At 35.7% G+C, this 19,716-nt stretch overlaps 1 long non-coding RNA gene across 4 annotated transcripts in view; it reads left to right on the top strand.

Moving 5' to 3' along the window:
* LOC112668459 (uncharacterized) overlaps positions 1-19,716 on the top strand; it is a 136,121-nt gene that overhangs the window by 40,978 nt on the left and 75,427 nt on the right. For 2 of the 4 annotated variants that reach the window (XR_007409356.1, XR_007409353.1), the window contains exon 1: positions 4,175-4,390. The exons of 1 other annotated variant lie outside the window; for it this stretch is intronic. This is a non-coding gene — a long non-coding RNA (uncharacterized LOC112668459). Of the gene's footprint in view, positions 1-627; positions 811-4,174; positions 4,391-19,716 lie in introns of those variants that run through there. One more of the 4 variants, XR_007409355.1, reaches the window with a different exon arrangement.

The raw sequence follows: 19,716 nt of genomic DNA, 5'->3' as shown, positions 1-19,716 counted from the left end.
TAATCTTTACTCTAGGGTTATTCTATGCCTACTTCCAAAGCATGATCCTTCTGGGATCTCTACTCAATGCTCTGGGCATTTAACATAGTCTCTCCATCCTGGCTGATTAGACTTTAAAAACCTCCATCATCCTATGTAAACTCTAAGAATTGTTAAATTTTCTAATCTCCAAGATATGTTATTTGCCCTTTTGGAATTTTATACTATACATTCATAGCTTAATATATAGCCAAAATCTCAAGGGATCTCTATGCAGAAATTTGCAGTTCTTGTTCTGTATAACTTCTCTAGGTATCTACTCTATTATTTTTAGATGCTTCATCTTCTCCAGACTCACATCTTTGCCTCCTTAAATTAGCAAGACCACTATTTTAGTTTCATTTCTCCATCCTTGTTCTGTGGTCCAGAAAGGCATACAATTGTGGTGGTCTTGGGGCTCAGTTTATCTTTTTTTGAAAGGAAATACTCACAGCCCTAAACTGATTGTTGTCCACCGTCTGGAAACAATTGTGTCATATATTCTGTCCAGTTTTCTGGTTTCACAGCAGGAGAGGAGGTTTAGTATCAGTTAATCTGTCATTGCAAGTGGAAAATAGAACCCTCTTTGTAATTGACTTGTTACTTCTTCCTGAATGCCTACACGTATCTTCCTTTATCCTTGAAATTCAGCAACTTCGAGATCGGTTCTCATTGCGGACTGTTCTGTACGTTCTTTCCCCCTGTGATACAGTATATCCTTTTCATCTGCATAGTCAAGCCTTTCTTAGCCTTTGTGTGTCTTGCTTTATTCTTCAGAATTACCAGTTCTGGGTGAGTTGGAAATCTTTGGTCTGGTTCTTGGGGATTGTTTTTAGTATTTAAAAAGCTTGCTTTTGTTTAGCTTTTATTTAGTGTAATACATTCGTGCTTTTTCATTAAGTTCCACTATATTTTCAATAATGTTTATATATAATTGTGTTATTTTTAATATGATCTTATGTCTATAATGCTTAGATCTTTCTTTTCCACTTGTTTTCTGGGTTCTACTAGGTTTTTGTTTCCATCATCATATAAGTTTTGATCCTCTGCCTTCTTATTGTAGTTGTTTTTTGTTATCCAATTCATGCTATTTGTAATTATTTTTGAGACTATGAAGAAATAATTGTTGAACCCATCTTCCGATTCTTTGGATAATTTTCTCTTTTGGATAATTGTCTTTATGATACATGTTATTCTCTTCTGTTTTGCGTGTGTTTAATACCTTGTTTAACTAAAACATAATTTTTTTTCAATTTCTTTTAGATAATTTAATTCTTATTGCTTTGGATTATTTTTATCTTTTAATGATGTCAGCCATACTTTAGATGTGGGGACAAAAATACTGATGTGAAGATGCCAGTGTCTTTGACATAGGTTCACTTCCTGGGCCAGCTTCTCACCACAGATGTCTATCCTTTTTTTTTTTTTTTTTAAGATTTTATTTATTCATTCATGTGAGATAGAGAGATAGAGAGAGAGAGAGAGACAGGCAGAGTCAGGCCCCACGCAGGAGCCCGACATGGGACTCGATTCGGGTTCTCCAGGATCAGCCCTGGGCTGAAGGTGGCACTAAACCGCTAAGCCACATGAGCTGCCCGATGTCTATCCTTTTTAGCTAGTGCTGTATCTTCTCTCAATTACTAGCATACACGTGATTGGTCATTCACAGTAAATCCCTTAAGCTATAGGTTCTCCATTGTGTACTGTAGTGATTAGTGTTTCTCTTCTGTCATTCTGTCTTCTGCATTTTACCTCTGGCAGTCCCAGCTGGATAGCAGGTTAGAGCATGATAAACATGTTATATCAGTGTGATTGAAAGATTGTTGAATGTAACACTAGGGATAGCACTAATTATTTTTGAGGAACTCTGAATCCTCAAAGTGTAAAGAGGTATATACTTTATTATTTTTTTTTTTTTGTGAAGAGCTAAGAGGTATATACTTTATGTCTGAATCTTGTCCCTTGATTTTATTCATATTTCATAGTTTTTCTGTAGACAGGCTTCAAAACTTGTGGGTTGATGTAGTGGTTATTTCCTCACGAGTTTGAGCACAAATCCACCCCCCCCATACATATTAGCATGCACGCACCCACGCATGCACATGCGCACACAGTTTCTACCCTGTTCTTTCTATGCTTTTGGCAGATTTTGAGAGAATGGAATAGAATAGTAAAATAACATTACTCTTCAGGTTTTTTTTTTTTTTTTAAGATTTTATTCATTTATTCATGAGAGACCCAGAGAGGCAGAGACCCAGGCAGAGGGAGAAGCAGGCTCCATGCAGGGAGCCCAATGTGGGACTCAATCGGAGTCTCCAGGATCATGCCCTGGGCTGAAGGCAGCGCTAAACCGCTGAGCCATCAGGGCTGCCCTACTCTTCAATTTTTAACTAGAGATTATGTATTAGTTTTAATAGAATTTCAAGTAGAATATGTTGTGCCCAAGATTGCGAACCCAAGAAACCACCGAGGAGCCAACACCGATGCAAGTACACGAGGGTTTATTAACAAGCTCGAGCTTGGGTCCAAGCATACCCAACATAGCAGAGCAGGGACTTGGACCCCGAGGTTAAGAGGCGTAGCAGTTTTATAGGGGCCAGTGGCCAATGAGATTGTAACACACACAGAAAGTTGCACAGTCATGTCGGTCCATATGCAGGTGGCCAATTGAATTACAATTTACCCTATAGTGACCTTTTGAGCTAGCCTATCACTCTGGTGAGAATTGGTGCGCAGGTTTGGCAGGCAAAAGGCAGGGTTTACATTCTTTGGCAGCTAGGGGCTTCGCATTCCTATATGAGCCTGTTTCCCTAAGGGTGTGCTCAGCGGCTTGACTAGGGTGGGGGAGCGCCTTAAGCATATAAGCAGGTCATGTGGGGGTCATACAGGAGATGGCGAGTGTAGCACAAAATGGAGTTAGTCCTACTCTGCTTGTCCAGGGGTAGGGGATTTTTGTTAAATTTCTTGGGTCCCACATTAGGCTGTCCTACTCTTCAATTTTTAACTAGAGATTATGTATTAGTTTTAATAGAATTTCAAGTAGAATAAACAGCATATTATTTAGGGAAGAGGAATTTTTCCATATTTTGTAAAAGAAATAGAATATACTTTTGAGATATATATATATATTTGTATATTCTACCACTGAAACAATAACCAAAAATCATTTTTTTAAAGATTTTATTTATTTATTCATAGAGACAGAGAGAGGCAGAGACACAGGCAGAGGGAGAAGCAGGCATCATACATCATACAGAGAGCCTGACGTGTGCCACCAGGGCTGTCCCCAAAAATCATTTCTGTAGATGATCTTCAGGAGCTTGGTTTCCACAGTGATAACTAAAAATTTTTTATGGCAAAAGTCCATCCCCCTACTTCCCCAGGTCTTGTTTGTCTAAAGGAAATTAATTAGATATCCCATAACCCCTGCTGCTCATATGACCATTGGCCCAGCAGCATAGCCTTCACCAAGGAGAGTGTAAAAATATATATAATCACAAACATACTGAATTAGGATTTGCATTTTCACAAGATCCTTAAGTGATTTCTACTCATGTTAAAGTGTGAGAAGTGCTTACATTACTAAAAGTGTTCCCAGATCTTAGAAAAAGTTTTGCACACAATCTCAGGCCTAGAAAGGACTTGTGTTTCCACCTTTCTTCCTTCAATAGCCATCAAGTAACTGTGGCCAAGAACCAGTTATATGGTAGTAACTTTCTGGGGGGAAAAAAAGCCCTGATTCCCATAGTTTACCAGCTTTCTTGGCGTGAATATTCCCACCATGGCTGATTTCAAACTAGCTGTGTGATGTCACTGAATGTGGAATTGGGAAGAGACGTGAACAGTCTGTTCCTGCTTCCCTATGCAAGCTGGCTCCAGTACACCACTGCTAAGAATCTATTTATTGCTCTTGCTATTATATAAACACAAGCTCTCTTCCCAAGTTCCATGATATTTGAGTGCTTTTTGGATATCCTTCTTTTGCTAGTGAGTACTTTGGTAGAATGAAATATTAAGATAAAATTAAAACTAACAGCTCTTCTTTATCTATCTTTATCCTTTTAATATATATTAGTTACAATGTCTTAAAATTTTGTTTTTTTGTTTTTTTGTTTTATTTATTTATTTAAATTTTGTTTTATAAACCAAACTTTTCACATGCTTTGATTTTTGTATTAAGCATATCATACATAATATTCTTGTCTTCAAAATAAACAATGATTTTCTTTTTCCTCCAGTACATTTTAACGTTTTATTACTTTGTATAACCATTTCACTTTTGTGAAAAGAACAGTGTGGACATTTTACAAAGAAAATGGCTGGCCCGGACAAGGTCACAAAACGAATACAGAGACAAAAGAAATGAGAAACCGTAAGTCCAGTTTTTCTGCAACCCAGTCACGGTAGTCATTTTGTCACAGAAATTTTATGTAGTAACTAATAGAAAGGATTTCTCAGAAACTGTAATCGACCCTATTATGGGTCTAAAATTCTTGGGCATTGTTAAGGAGATTAAGTGGCAAGTAAAATTAGGCATTATTGGACTTGACTGAGAGATTTAGATGATCAAACTTATCACTGACTTCTCTGCCCTTCTCTTTAGCTAATTTTTAAAATATTCCATGATGATAGGTTTGGTATTTTTCCCTCTTAATCTCATCAGCAATTTTATCCATTATGCATGTGATGAAAGAGACACAGAAGTTAAATAGATTGCCCAAATATATACAGATATTTTGCTAATTGCGCAGTCAGGTTAAAGTCTAGTTCCATCTCAGTCCCAAACTCTTGTTTTCCTTTATTGTACTACACTATATATGTTTTATGTCCTTTATTCCTTATATCAAGTATGAATTTTTTACTCTAAGAATTTTATAGTTTAAGTATTCATCCTCAGTCTTGAGAAAGTTGGTCAAATAGCAACTGTGTGCAGTTAGTGTTCAGAGATATATCAATAAGACCGTTCCAATCTTTTTATACATAAAAAGCTCTCAGCTACCTACAATTATAAAAATATTTTACATTAGATATAGACATATTAATTGAAACAGAAAGTAGATCAGAGGTTCCCAGATGCTTGGTGGAGGGGGAAATTTGGAGTTATTGATTAATAATTACAAAAGTCACTTTGGGGCACTGAACAAGTTTTGGAAATAAATAGTAGTGATGATTGCATATCATCATGAGTGTGATTAATGCCATTGAATTGTTAAATGGCTAGAATGGAAATTTTAATGTTATGTATATTTTACATTGATTAAGAAAAACTCTGTAAAGGAAAGAGGAAGCCCAAAGAAGCTACACAAAAAAAAAAAAAAAAAAAAAGAAAGAAAGAAAAAGAAAAGAAACCCACAAACAGGGACTGAATAGGTATTATGAGGATTAAGAAAAACTATTAAAAACAGGTAAGTCCTCAGAAAAACAAAAATTCCCGTGGCCATCATGGTGCCTCCATTATAGAAATTAATTGTTTTTGGAAATTCTCTGAATTACTTTTTTATAGTCTAGAGATTCTAAGGAAAAGGTTCCTTTGCCAACATAGCTAATCCTGACAAGAATTTTTATATTTGAGTGAAATTTTTATAATTAAAGGGAAATTATATTAATTTACAGTGAGAATATTAACCATATAGGGGGACTTTCAACTGACATCAGTCGATGTGTTCATCTTCCACCAAGGCCAAATTATAACCAAAATTTGGAGGCTGGTAAAATTATCACAGTGAGAAGAATACTAATGATTACGCCAGCCTTTAACTTGCAGTTACTTTGTAGTTCTTTCCTGAAACCTTATACTATACTTATACAGACATTTTTATGGTCCTTCTTTTCTATTATATGTGTAATTTATTAGTTTGACCCCTAATTCTCATATTTAAACACCTTTATTTCTAAGAAGACTTTCATGATTTCTACAAGCCAGTTTTGACACTATTATTTGATGCCCCCAAAGTGCCCTGTAACTCTCCATTACATTACGTGGCTGACTTATTTACCTTTACTGGTAAATATCTGTTTAATATTTGTACTCCCTGCAGGACTATGTGTTTTGGAAGGATAAGGATGGAACTTTATTCACTATTCTATTCCTTTAGTTTTTATTTTTACTAGTCAATTTTCTCTTCATCCAGAAAGATACCTTGTTCTTTTCTCCCAGGGCTACTCTATACCTAACCTGTTTTCCCCTTGTCATTCATGTTTCACCTCAACAATATCCACAGAGAGTTCTTTCCTGACCATTCTAATTAGATCCCTATTCAATTCACTACTACTATACCCTCTATTTCCTTCAATTAACTTATTGTGACTTTATTTCTGTATTAATCTATTTGTGTATTTTTAATTTTTTTTCTCTCTCTCTCTGAAGTGATTATAAGCTTAGTGACAGGAAAGACCATATATGTTTTATTAGCATTGCATTTATAACACCAAGTATAGGACTAAGCACACAGTTAATACTCAATAAACATGTATTGTCTACCTAACTTACTATCTCCTAGGATTCTTTTAGAGGAAGATGTGAGCATAAATAATAAATAAAATTAATAGTATCATATAGAAAATCTACATGGATAATGCTTATATATATATATATATTTTTTTTTTATTTTTATTTTTTTTTTATTTTTTTATTTTTTTCTTTTTGTGACATGGCTGGTGTTCTGTAGACATATGCTAATTGTAGTTTATATTTCAGTTTTAAGTGAACTACAGTACATGGTTAAAAAAATGGTTCTCTAAGGAGAAAATTTACCATGTACAGCTTCTTAAAATGGTACTTTAAAAGTTGAAATATAGATCTCAACATCCTTCTGCATCTTCTAAGGGCTAAAAACTCCCTGAAGTTATTAGAACAATAAATGGATACTCCTCTACTAGTCAATGAATATTCTAGAGAGATGCCTATACATTAATTAATACTTTTGAATTTTTATTCCTCTGCACATTCAAAGTCAATATATTTTGCTTGAAATATTGATTTTTGATTATGTATCTCTTGAAAAAGTTCTACTTCTGACCTTGAAATTTTCTTGCTTAAAGTAGCCATCTAAAGTATATTTTACTTAGAGTTATTACTCTAAGTGACAAAACAACACACCTACTAAATAGACCCTTCTGTCTACATGAAGTAGAGATTAGGTTTCAGAAGCAGTGATACAGTTGTGGTGGACTGAACTGAGAACTCATTCTTCTTTTTTAAAAAGATTTTATTTACTTATTTATTAGAGAGAGAGAGAGAGAGAGTGAGAGAAAGCACGAGAGGGAAGGAGAGGGAGAAGCAGACTCTCTATAAGTAGGGAGCCCATCGTGGGGCTCAATCCCATGACCCAGGGATCATGACCGAAGCCAAAGGCAGGCACTTAACTGACTGAGCCACCCAGGCACCCCAAAGCTCATTTTTCTAAGTCTTTATGTTTTGAATTTGGTCAGATAAAATATTTGGTCTACATACACTGAAAAAATTTTAAAAGTAGATAAAATGTTTTTTTAGAGATTTGTTTCTTTTTCATAATTCCTGGACCCTAAGAAAGATACACCATTTTGGATTCCTTAAAAATCTAAAATAAGTTGAATGGGATCAGAGTAATTCTCACTAAGCTGCTGGTTGCCAATAGGAGAGGGTGGGATAAGAGAAATAAATAATCCAGTTAAGAAATGGGCAGAAGACATGAACAGACGTTTCTCCAAAGAAAACACAAATGGCCAATAGACACATGTAAAAATGCTCAACATCACTCATCATTAGGGAAACATAAATCAAAACCACAATGAGATACCAACTCACACCTGTCAGAATGGCTAAAATTAACTCAGAAAACAGCAGATGTTGGTGAGGATGCAGAGAAAGGGGAACCCTTTTGCACTGTTGGGAATGCAAACTATTGCAGATACTCTGCAAAATAGTGTGAAGGTTCTTCAAAAAGTTAAAAATAGAACTACCCTATGATCTAGCAATTACACTACTAGGTATTTAGCTAAAGGATTCAAAAATGCTGATTTGAAGGGGCATATGCTCCCCATGTTTATAGCAGCATTGTCAACAATAGCCAAATTATGGAAAGAGCCCAAATATCCACCAACTGATGAATGGACAAAGATGTGCTGTATATATATACAATGAAATATTACTCAGCCATCAACAAGAGTGAAATCTTGCCATTTGCAGCAATGCAGATGGAACTAGAGTATATTATGTTAAGCAAAAAAAGCCAGTCAGAAAAACCCAAACATATGATTTCACTCGTATGTGGAATTTAAGAAACAAAACAGATGAAAAGGAAGGAAAAATAAAAATAAGAAAAAGAGTAGGAGGCAAACCATAAGAGACGCAAGTCTAGGAAACAAACTGAGGGCTGCTGGAGGGCGGTGGGTAGGGGGATGGACTAAATGGATGCTGGGTAGTAAAGAAGACACTTATTGGGATGAGGACTGGGTGTTACATGTAAGTGATGAATCACTAAAGTCTATTCCAGAAACCAATACTATACTATATGTTAACTAACTTGAATTTAAATAAAATAAAATAAAATAATAAAAAAAGATGGGAAGTATTAAGATGTTAATACATACCTAGCATAGTGTTTAGAGCTTAAAGAGGCCCCAGAGCTCATCTTGTTAAACTGATCAGTATGTATAGAGGGGCAGGCACTTGCCTAAATCACTTGCCTAAAATCACACAGTGAATGAACAGCAAAGCCAGTTCTTGAGCCCAATAAACCTAGTCCCCATTATAAGTTCTCCCCCTATGTCCTCACATATATGGAAAATCATCATTAGACTTGTTCCACTTAGAAATGATAATAAGGGATATAGGTCTGGGTAAAACATTTAACATTAAATAGGATGCTTTGAGCAGACAGAATTGATAGCTTAAGTCCCAAGATCATTTTAATCTTGATTTTTTTCCTTATTGTGTCTGTTATTTGGTAATAAAAATGACCAAAAGTAATAAGAACAAACGTACATACTTGATCATATATTGAACAAGTATCATTATGAGTTTCAAAGGCTTTGTTTTTTTAAATTTCCACATGATAGATCATAGATTACTCATGTTTCTACAGTCTTTTATTTATTTTTTTTGTAAATTTATTTTTTATTGGTGTTCAATTTGCCAACATATAGCATAACACCCAGTGCTCATCCCATCAAGTGCCCCCCTCAGTGCCCGTCACCCAGTCACCCCCACCCCCCCCCCGCCCACCTCCCCTTCCACCACCCCTAGTTCGTTTCCCAGAGTTAGGAGTCTCTCATGTTCAGTCTCCCTTTCTCTACAGTCTTTTAGATTCACAAAGTGTTTTCATGTTTGTTATCTCTATGAATTCTCAGGACAAGTCTGCCTTCAATGTAGATTTTAATTTCTTTAAGAGTGATGGGCTTGAAATTCTATCCATTTGGGATTTGTATGTTACTCAGCTTGGTGATGACAGAGGCAGGATTCAAATCTTTATCTTCAAACTTTAGTATGCAACAGCAACCCCCTGCAGGTCTTCTCAAACCAGTTTTCTGGATTAAAGTTTCTGATTCAGTAGATTGAGGTGGAAGCCTAATAATTTATCTTTCTAACAGGTTCTCAAGTGAAATTCATATTGCTAGTCCCCAACCACTGGGGTAGTCAGTCCTAGACTCAGTCTATCTGTATTCTCATGTGACTTTTCTTATTAGAATGGGTATGTTTCAAAGGCAAGTAGCCTAAGCCCTTTTCTCAAATTTATTAGTAAGTCCTCTTTGTGTTTAAGTTGTTGAAGTAGTGTTTTGTATTTTGTATTTGCCCACATCAATGATGTTTTAAAATAGAAAATAGATAATCAGGGCTCCTGGGTGGCTCACTCAATTAAACGTCCAACTTGTTTTTTGTTTTTTTTTTTTTGTTTTTTTTTTAATTTTTTTTTTTTTTATTTATTTATGATAGTCACACAGAGAGAGAGATAGAGAGAGAGAGGTAGAGACACAGGCAGAGGGAGAAGCAGGCTCCATGCACCGGGAGCCCGACGTGGGATTCGATCCTGGGTCTCCAGGATCGCGCCCTGGGCCAAAGGCAGGCGCCAAACCGCTGCGCCACCCAGGGATCCCTAAACGTCCAACTTGTGATTTTGACTCAGGTCATGATCTCATGGCTTGTGGGATCCAGCCCCACATTGGGCTCCGTACTTGCAGGGAATCTGATGAGATTCTCTCCCTCTGCCCCTACTCTCTCTCCTCCCTCCCTCTCTCTCTCTATCTCTCAAGAAGAAATAAATAAATCTTTTAAAAAAGAAATTATAATCAACATATATGAACCCATTGAAAGAGTTATGTATCATTTTGTTATGTTAAAGTAAGTTTCATCAATGGTTTTTAAATACATTTTATTTTATGGTTAGCTCTCTCTTGTCTGCTGATATTCCATTTATAATTCTGTTGATGATTAAGTAAGGTTGATACTTATTTCCTGAATCTACTCCCAAATATACTGAACATTAAGTAGCGTGAAAACCTAAAGTACATTGCTTTTGAAAACGACAGTGCTTCAGTAGGTGATTAATTACCACCAGGAAACTTTAACTATGTCCTAAATTAGAAGCCTTATGCTTGATAGGTTTATAAAATCATTAGACATTTATAATTTAAAATAGAAGTTTATAACTAAAATCTCTTTTTTTATAAGGTGACTGCAAGGTGGCTTTTAAAAGATAGTACCTAGGCAGTTTTGTAACCATCAGTTACATTTTTATTAGTATTTTTACTTTTCTTGCTTTTTATTTTAAAGATATTTGTATGCTTAACACTCTGGTCTCAGGTTCCCAGATAAAATGTAGGATACTCAGTTAAATTTGAGTTTCATAGAAACAAAAGGCAGGCATTTTCTAGTATGTCCCAAATATTGCATACTTATACTAAAAATAATTGATTATTGTTCTTTTGAAATTCAAATTTAATTTAGATTCTGTTTCTCTTTGTTTTCCTGCCAAATATGACAATCCTAGATTGGTCACAAAGATAGAGTATCACCTACATGTAGTTTTGTTTTGACTATTGGATGAAACTATACGGAGCATGTACAAACACTTCCATTTAATCTTAGCAGTTATATGAAAAGTAAAATTCAGAGATGCAGAATGTGTGCATTAACATCATATACTCATAGCTAATGTCATTCATGTCTAGTATATATGATACTGTAGATGATAGATAGATAGATAGATAGATAGATAGATAGATAGATAGATAGAATGAGATATGATATTTTATTATCCAAGATGTCAGGACAGTATATTTAACTATGTGTTAGAATTCCTGTGTCTTCAATGTGTTAAAATCTTTAAATATCAGCATGCATTAAACAAATACTTTCCAAGCACTCAGGATGAGTCAGAACTCACTGTGTTCAAATGTAAGCTTAAAGAGATGAACAAATCATTGCCCTCTGTCCTCTTCCAATGAATGAAGTGCCAAGGGAAGGGCATGAAAAGCCACTACAGCTTAAAACAGTGGTTCTCAGCCTTGGATTCACATTGGAATCATCCTGACAACTTTAAATTACATGCCTGGGTCCCAGTCTCAGATATTATTTAATTGCTCTGAGGTCTATCCTGAGAATTGGGGATTTTTAAGAACTCCCCCAAACCACCCAAGTGGTTCTAATTGTATCCAAGCTTTCCTAAATTAGTGCGTCTCAACTTGTTTGCACATTTAAAGACCTAGGGAGCCATTAAGTAAATACCTGCATGACCAGGTACCTGGATACCCTAGAGCAATTACGTTTTAAAAGGGAAGGAGGTTGGGACTCAGGCATCATTGTTTTAAAATCTCCCCAAATTTATTCTATTATTCAGTGAATTTGGAGAACTACTACTATACAGGACTTATATGTTCTTTGCACATCTTTCTACTAATGTATGAACTAGACTTTGAGTATTTGCCTTATCAGAATTTAAGAGAAATTAAAGAAAAGACAGGAGGTAATGGCAATATTGGTTTTTCGAAGGAGTGAACTCTCTGCTATGTGATCATCATATGAAAAAGAGAAGATAATAGGAAAGACAATGACAAACCATCAAGGATGTAGTTGAGACTTGCTTGTGAAATGCTCTGCCAAGGCTTGAAATCCATCTGGATTTTGGTTCCATTTTGGCATATACATATTTTCTGTACCAGGATAATTAAAAATTCTATACTGAACAAACAAAACCGGAGTTTTGGAAGCACAAATGTAAAAAACCTACTGCTATGCTGACTACTGAAAACCCTGCTGTTTTTTCTACAGTATTCATGATGAACTGGCCATATGAGCAAGTTAGGTGTGCCATGGAAAATTGTGGAAGCCCTCAAGTGCGTCTTCTGAATCTTGAAGATACATTAGTTGAAATGGATGGATTTGTTTTACCTTGAGGCATTATGTCAAATACCATCAATTCCTTGATTTTATTAGTTCTCATTTATGCATATTAATGCCTATTGATTTCTTAATTCACTTCTACCTATATGACCAGATAATACCTTCCTTTTTTTCCTCTTCTTTCTGGTGGTAGCAGTGGGTAGGGTGTCATGGGTTGGGGTAGGAATGTGAGTAGAACGGAAAGAGCCCAGGTAAACATTCAAGAAAAGACATTTAGTTCTTGCTCGGCCCAATATTGTGTATTTCATTTAATTTTCAGAGACTTAGCTTCTTTTAAGGAAGCAGTAGGAACAAATGGAGAATTCCTGGAATCAGACATGTCCATTGAAGTGGTGTAAATGCAATGGGAATAACCCTTGCCCTGAAAGAGGTCATTGACTTGCAGGAATTAGGGGTTAGGGTTGCAGAAGGGCCTGGATGTTTAAAGAGAATGGAAACATTGGATCATTTCCCCCTGATCTTTAGGAATGAAATATTTTTGAGTAGAGTTACTAGATAAAATAGTGGATACTATTGGTTCATGACCTTGGGAGTTCCCCAGGTGAAATTCAAAACTGAAACCTGTACCTAGAGGGCAAGGAGAGACCATAAGAAAGGCAGGCCATTCCAGATTGGTGGGTGGCAGTTTTAACAAGGGAACTTACATTCAAAGCTTATCTTGGATGGCTGCAAGATCAGTAGATCTTGGGCAGCCCCAGTGGCCCAGTGGTTTAGTGCTGCCTGCAGCCTGGGGTGTGATCCTGGAGACCTGGGATCGAGTCCCATGTCAGGCTTCCTGCGTGGAGCCTGCTTCTCCCTCTGTCTGTGTCTCTGCCTCTCTCTCTCTCTTCCTGTGTCTCTATGAGTAAATAAACAAAATCTTAAAAAAAAAAAATCAGTAGATCTCTACCCAATTGCGAGACTCCTAAGAGTTTATATTAGAGGCCTTACAAGGTTCAGTCACATCTATTCTCCAGATGGTCTCAACACCACATTACTATCTCAAGGCTATGTCTGTGTCCTTGGGGCAGCTTCTGGGCAGGGAAGGCAAGGGGGGATACATGTTCCAAGGACAAGGGAAGGGGTAATGAACCTCAGATTGCCTGAGTCTAGTTTATGGGTCCACCAGCAGCCTCATTTTCTCAATGACCTCCTACAACAGATACACAGTTAATTTGAATTGATACTAATAAAATAAAAATTTTAATATATATAAATTCCAAATATTGTATGGGAAATATTTGTATTAAAAAATCACTTGGTTAACTGAAATTTAAATTTGACTATGTATCCTGTATTTTTATTTGCTAAATCTAGCAACCCTAATATTGGGCGACTTAATGTTGTCAGCTTTACTTGCTCCTTCTCTCACTTATTATTATGGAAGAGAATGTTTTGAGTATCACTTCCTTGCTACCTGCCTCGCATGTCTCTGATTGACAGATGATACTCTAATATTGATAGCACGTTAGAGTTTAGAAAGTAGATTTATATATCTTGCATGATCTTTATAAGGAGCTCCTAAAGTGGGAGTTTTCATCCCCACTTTACAGGTTAGGAAGCTGAAAACAGTGATTAGGATGCCTTTCCAAGTTTATATGGCTAGTTACTGGAATATTGGGTAATTAGACAGTCTTTGATTCCATGTGCGAAGTTTTTTCAACTATGCCCAAGCTGTCTCTTAAACTGATTAGATCTCAGCGTTTTATGCTTTACCAGAAACAGATTTTCTTTTGTTTTCCATTATCTAAAACTAGTCCCAGCAGGCATTTCTCCTAATCCAGTTGTTTTGCTTGTGTGATTCCATTGGAGATTTAATATTAATATGATTGCTATGATAAAAATATATAGCACATTGAATGTGTCATTGTGGTTTCTTTGACCACATGAGTTGCACAAATGTAGTGTTAAAAGAATTTACATTTTCTACCCAGTTGGAAACTCAACAATTTATTTGTGTCTCAGTTTTATAGTTATTTTCTACAAACAGTGTCACAAATTGACTTGAAATAACATAATTATCGTACAATATGTTCTTCTAAAATCTTCTTTTGATTGATATGGCTATTGCATAGCAAGTTGTAAGTAAATTTCTCCAGTGCAGCATATTTCAAAGAAAACAACATCAGGAAGTATTTAATGGCAAAAACACACATGTAGTGACACTATAGAACAGTGGTTCTCAGAGTGTGGCCCCTGGACTAGGAACTCCAGCATTCCCTGGACCACATTATTGAGATGCAAATTCCAAGATCTCCACCTGGGTCTACAGAACCAGAACTTTGGGATCATGGCCCAGAGTATTTAAGTCCTTCAGGGGACACTGATGAATGATAAAATTTGAGAATCACTGCTAGTTTAGCCTTCTGCTCTATACCTTCTGAGAGTGAAGAGTAGATGCTGACTGTGTTTACAGACATTTCTACATTTCTCTTCCAACAGTGCAGCTGTAGACAGCATCCCATGATAAGTCTACTCCTTTGTTAGTTTCTATAATTCTTACATTTTAGAACTTGCTCAGCAAGCAGGAAGAGGATACTGCCAAAATAATGGAGATAAAGTTATGAAATTGAGTGAACAAAATTGTTAGTCCGATTGTAAGTGTTCATCCTTTTTGAGTAGGAAACATACGTTTATGAAAGTCTTGTGATATACCAGGCACCATGCTCACCATTTTGCATAATGTCTCATTTCTCATATCTGTTCTGCCTTCGAAGTATTGTTATGACCATTTAATAGATGACAAAATGGCTCTGAAATATTAGCTCCCTTGCTCAGAGTTACACTGCTGGTCAATGACCATTGTTTGGTTTATAATCTAGGGGTAGCTTATATCCTTTACGAGTGACCCTGGGTTCCCAACAGTATAATGAGCATTTCCTATCGCTTCCTACCCTGAATTAGTTCTCATCATTCTACAGTAAAGTTTTCTATCAACTTGATAGTTGTCTTGAAACCAGAGGGTGAATACAGAAAAAAATAATCCAAAGACTTACTCAAGCATTGCAGTTTCTCCCTCCTAGCCCACAGAGACAGACTTTCTAGGAATTCCCTATAATAAAGCAGATAAATATATTAATATTGCAATTTTATAGTTTACAAAAGTGGATGTACCAATAACTCATATAAGTAAACTTGTTATATATCAGAGGTGGTATTAGAGTTTATCAGGGTAAAAGGACAGTTAAACATGTGATGCTTAGGCAGTTAGTTACCAGTTAAGTGAAAAACACAAAGCCTAAAATTAGATCCTTACTTTGCCCCATACATGAAAATAAATTCCAACTGGGTAAGACTTAAATGTGAACAAAAAAAACTTTAAACATATTTAAATATATATGAGAAAATATTTTCATGATTTTGTGAATAAAGAGAATTTCTCTTAAAAGATTTATTTCTTTTAAGATTTTATTTATTTATTCATGAGAGAGAGACATAGAGGAGCAGGGACATAGGCAGAGGGAGAAGCAGTCTCCCTGCAGGGATCCCAATGTGGGACTCAATACCCAGACCCCAGGATCATGCCCAGAGCCAAAGGCAGACACCCAACTGCTGAGCCACCCAGGCATCTCTTCTAAAAGATTTATTTAAAATTAAAATGATAACATCAAAATTTAAAACATTCATGTGACGAAAAAAAAAATACCATGAAAAAGTTAAAAGACACCAGATTAGGAGAAGATATTTCTAACATATCCAATGGAGAAAGAATTAGAATCCAAAATATATGAAGACATTATACCAGAGAATAAAGATAGTATGAACAAACTAGGAGAAAAATAGGCAATACATACAAATAGGTAATTCACAGTAGAAAAAATTGAATGACAAATAAATATATAAAAAACTGCTATACCTCCATAATAATCAGGGGAATATAAATAAAAATCAGTGAAATACCATTTCATACTCTTCAGATTGGCAAAAACTATAAACTCTGGCACTAACAAGTATATACTCCTGGTGAGTATACAAATTAAGCCAACCATTTTTGCAGAAGGCAATTAAGAAACAGCTAGAAAATCTGAATTTGTACTTATACTAATTCTACTTCTAGATATAATTCCTGGGAAGCTCTTCTATTTGAGTGCAAAGAGGCATGTATCATTGCATCAGTGCAGCGCAATTTGTGATAAAGATTGGAAATAAATGTGCATCAATAGAAAAATGGACAAAGGGCAGCCCCGGTGGCGCAGCGGTTTAGCGCTGCCTGCAGCCTGGGGTGTGATCCTGGAGACCCGGGATCGAGTCCCACATCGGGCTCCCTGCATGGAGCCTGCTTCTCCCTCTGCCTGTGTCTCTGCCTCTCTCTTCACTCTCTCTGAATGAATAAATAAATAAATCTTTAAAAAAAAAAAAAAAAAAAAAAGAAAAATGGACAAAGTTTGGTATATTCATGAAGTCTGATATTTTATGTACCAGTTAAAAATAATGAACTAGATTTCTATGCATCAAATGATAGATTTTCTAAATCTAATGCTGTGGGAAACAAATGATTTGCAGGAAGATACACATAGTATGGATATCATTTATGTAATTTAAAAATAAACAATATATAGCATTTATGGAGATAAATACGTTGTCTATAAAATATGGATTGGTAGAATAAATACAAAATACATGACTTCTTTTGTGGAGGGGCTAAGGTAGGAGAATAGGATTGAGGAGGAATTTCTAGGTGCAACAGTTATCAGAAAAGTTGCTTATATTTTAAAAACATAATATGAGTATAGCAAAATACTATCTGTCACATTCTAGGCAAGGGGTAAATGTTTGCTGTAACAATCTCTGTATTTTTACATTGTTAACCTTTTTATTTCCAAATTGAAAAAAAAATATCTTGAATTTCAGAGTGGTATGTGAATTGCATAAGACAGCAAAGGTAAAGAAATATGTGCCTGTGTAAATGTGAATTCACATGCAATTGGAAGGTTAACTACATTGACAGAAGAGTGAAGTATTTCAAATGGACCCAAAGAGATTTTCAAGTCTTTCTCTTTAAGAAAAATTATTGATTAATCCTTGCAGTGTCAGGAAGGGTTTTATTAGAGGCAATTGTTTTTACTATTTGTTTTTCCATCTCTGAATTCCAAAATCCATGTTGGAGCACCATCGCCTTTGTATCTGTAGGTTGATAACTATCTTACAGCTGACACTAAGACATGCTTTCACCGTCTTTACAATATTACCAGATAATGACCTGTGCTCAAAAAAGATGTGACTGGCTAATTAGTACTTTTTCTCCTTATTTTTAGAATTGATTATTGTAATTCACTGCACCCTGGTCTTCTGGGTATCTGGTGGTACGAGATTCCAGATGATCTAGGATCCTTTTGTTCGAGTTCTTAAGGAGGGCTTTCATGAGAGCCCCTCTCCACCTGCCCTAGATTTAAATAAACTGTGTTAAACACAATGCATAATAATATGCACTAAAGATTTTATAGTTTTGAAAATACCAATTTATTAATATAATGCAAGACATCTCAGGAAGGAAACCTGTATGATTTAATGCTGAGTGTTCACTAGGTTGGGTGTAAGGTAACTTTAGTGTTAATTAACACTAGGCCTGCCTCTAACTAGCTCTAAAACTTTGCAACAGATACTTCTCTAGTCAGGCCTTCAGTTTCTCTATCTGTATATTGACAATATCTCATTGATGTATGAGAGGTCACAATTTGAGATAAAGTGAGCATAATTGAGCTTGTAGATACACTTTATTTGATGTGTAGGTATCAGCAGCATTTGTCACGGGTGATCACTTGTCCTAGAGAAACTTTTTTTACCTTTAACTTCTAAGGTGCCACATTTGTAGTTTTCCCTTGTTTCACTGATTTCTTCTTATTTTTCTTTGGAGTGACCCAAGGCTAGTCCTGGGATCTCTTATCTAATTACATAATATAAATTCCATTCACCCCCTTGTGTCATCCAGTCCCATGGTTTTAAAACTGTATATTTATTCTCAGTGCCCAAATATGTATCTTCAGGCTTGACAGCTTCCAAAAATTCCAGATCCCACTACCTAGTTGATATTTCCACTTTTATGTCTAATGTTTTGCTTAAAATCAACATCCCTAAACCTGAACTCTCAATCCCCATCCCTCATGCACTTCAATCTGCTCTTCAATCCCTCTCCATACCCATTAAAGCAAACTCCATACTTCTACTTCTCAAGCCAAATAAATACCTTGGAGTCAATACCATTGACCCACTTTCTCTCACACTCCACTTAATGATTAGCAAATATTGTTGGTTCTAACTTAAAAACACATCCATAATGTATTAGTCAGTACAAAGCCCTAAATTGAAGGGCAATCCCTGGGAATAGAATCCCAATTCAGAAAAATAAGAGTAGGGATGCCTGGATGGCACAGTTGGTTAAGAGTCTGACTCTTGGTTATGTCTCTGGTTAGGATCCCAGGATCATGGGATCGAGCTCTATATCAGGCTCCATGCTCAGTGTGGAGTCTAAGATTCTCTCTCCCTCTTCCTCGCCCCCCTCCCCCATGCTCACTCTCTCACTCTAAAATAAATAAATAAATCTTTAAAAAAAAAGAAAAACAGGGACATTAGGGACAAAGGAAAAAGATAGTTTATATAGCGGTGGGGAAAGAGAGCCAGGAGGTTACTGAAAATGCATACTCATTCAGTTTGAACACTGTAAAAATCAAAGAAAGAGAACTTCATAGCCACAAAGTAAGAAAATCTATTTTAACCCATCACCGCCCCCCAGAAGAGTGGGACTTTTCTTTAGAAAAATGAATTTAACGCAAAAAGAATTAGAACATTATCATGAAAGAATACTATACTAATGTATAATTTTAAAAGTAGAATAAGGAGCAGAATAATATCACCACAGACAATAAAAGCATTTGTAGAAAGACATATCCCCAAAACAAATACAATATGTTATTTAATATTTCAAAACAAGTTAAAAGGAATTAACAAAATAATAGAAGATATGAAAGAACAATACAAATTTGAATTAGATAAACTCAGGATGATGTGATTGTACTTAGAAAGTAGTTACAGATAAAAGATATTTCAGATATAAAGATTAGATGGATTATAAGCACAAATAAACATTACAGATGATACTTCTTAAGGGAGATAAAATGTGAAAGGGATAAACTTAAATAAATGAAGAAAAGATAAAAGGAATTCAAGAGAAAGTTCATCTGGTTTGTTTTGAGAGTTCATAGGACCCAGACTATTCTGTTCTTTTCAGACCTTACAACAGGCTTCTTGCATTCCCCCACAAAACAGATTGTGCAAAAATCCTGTAGGAGAAAATTTTTTTTTACCCTTCTAGATTCTTCTGGTTGGTTTAATTTTATAATTGA

The sequence above is a fragment of the Canis lupus genome, chromosome X, assembly GCF_003254725.2.
Source record: "Canis lupus dingo isolate Sandy chromosome X, ASM325472v2, whole genome shotgun sequence".
In the NCBI taxonomy this organism is placed as follows: domain Eukaryota; kingdom Metazoa; phylum Chordata; class Mammalia; order Carnivora; family Canidae; genus Canis; species Canis lupus.
Note: the sequence above shows the minus strand (reverse complement) of the source record. Positions and strands in the feature narration are given on the sequence as shown.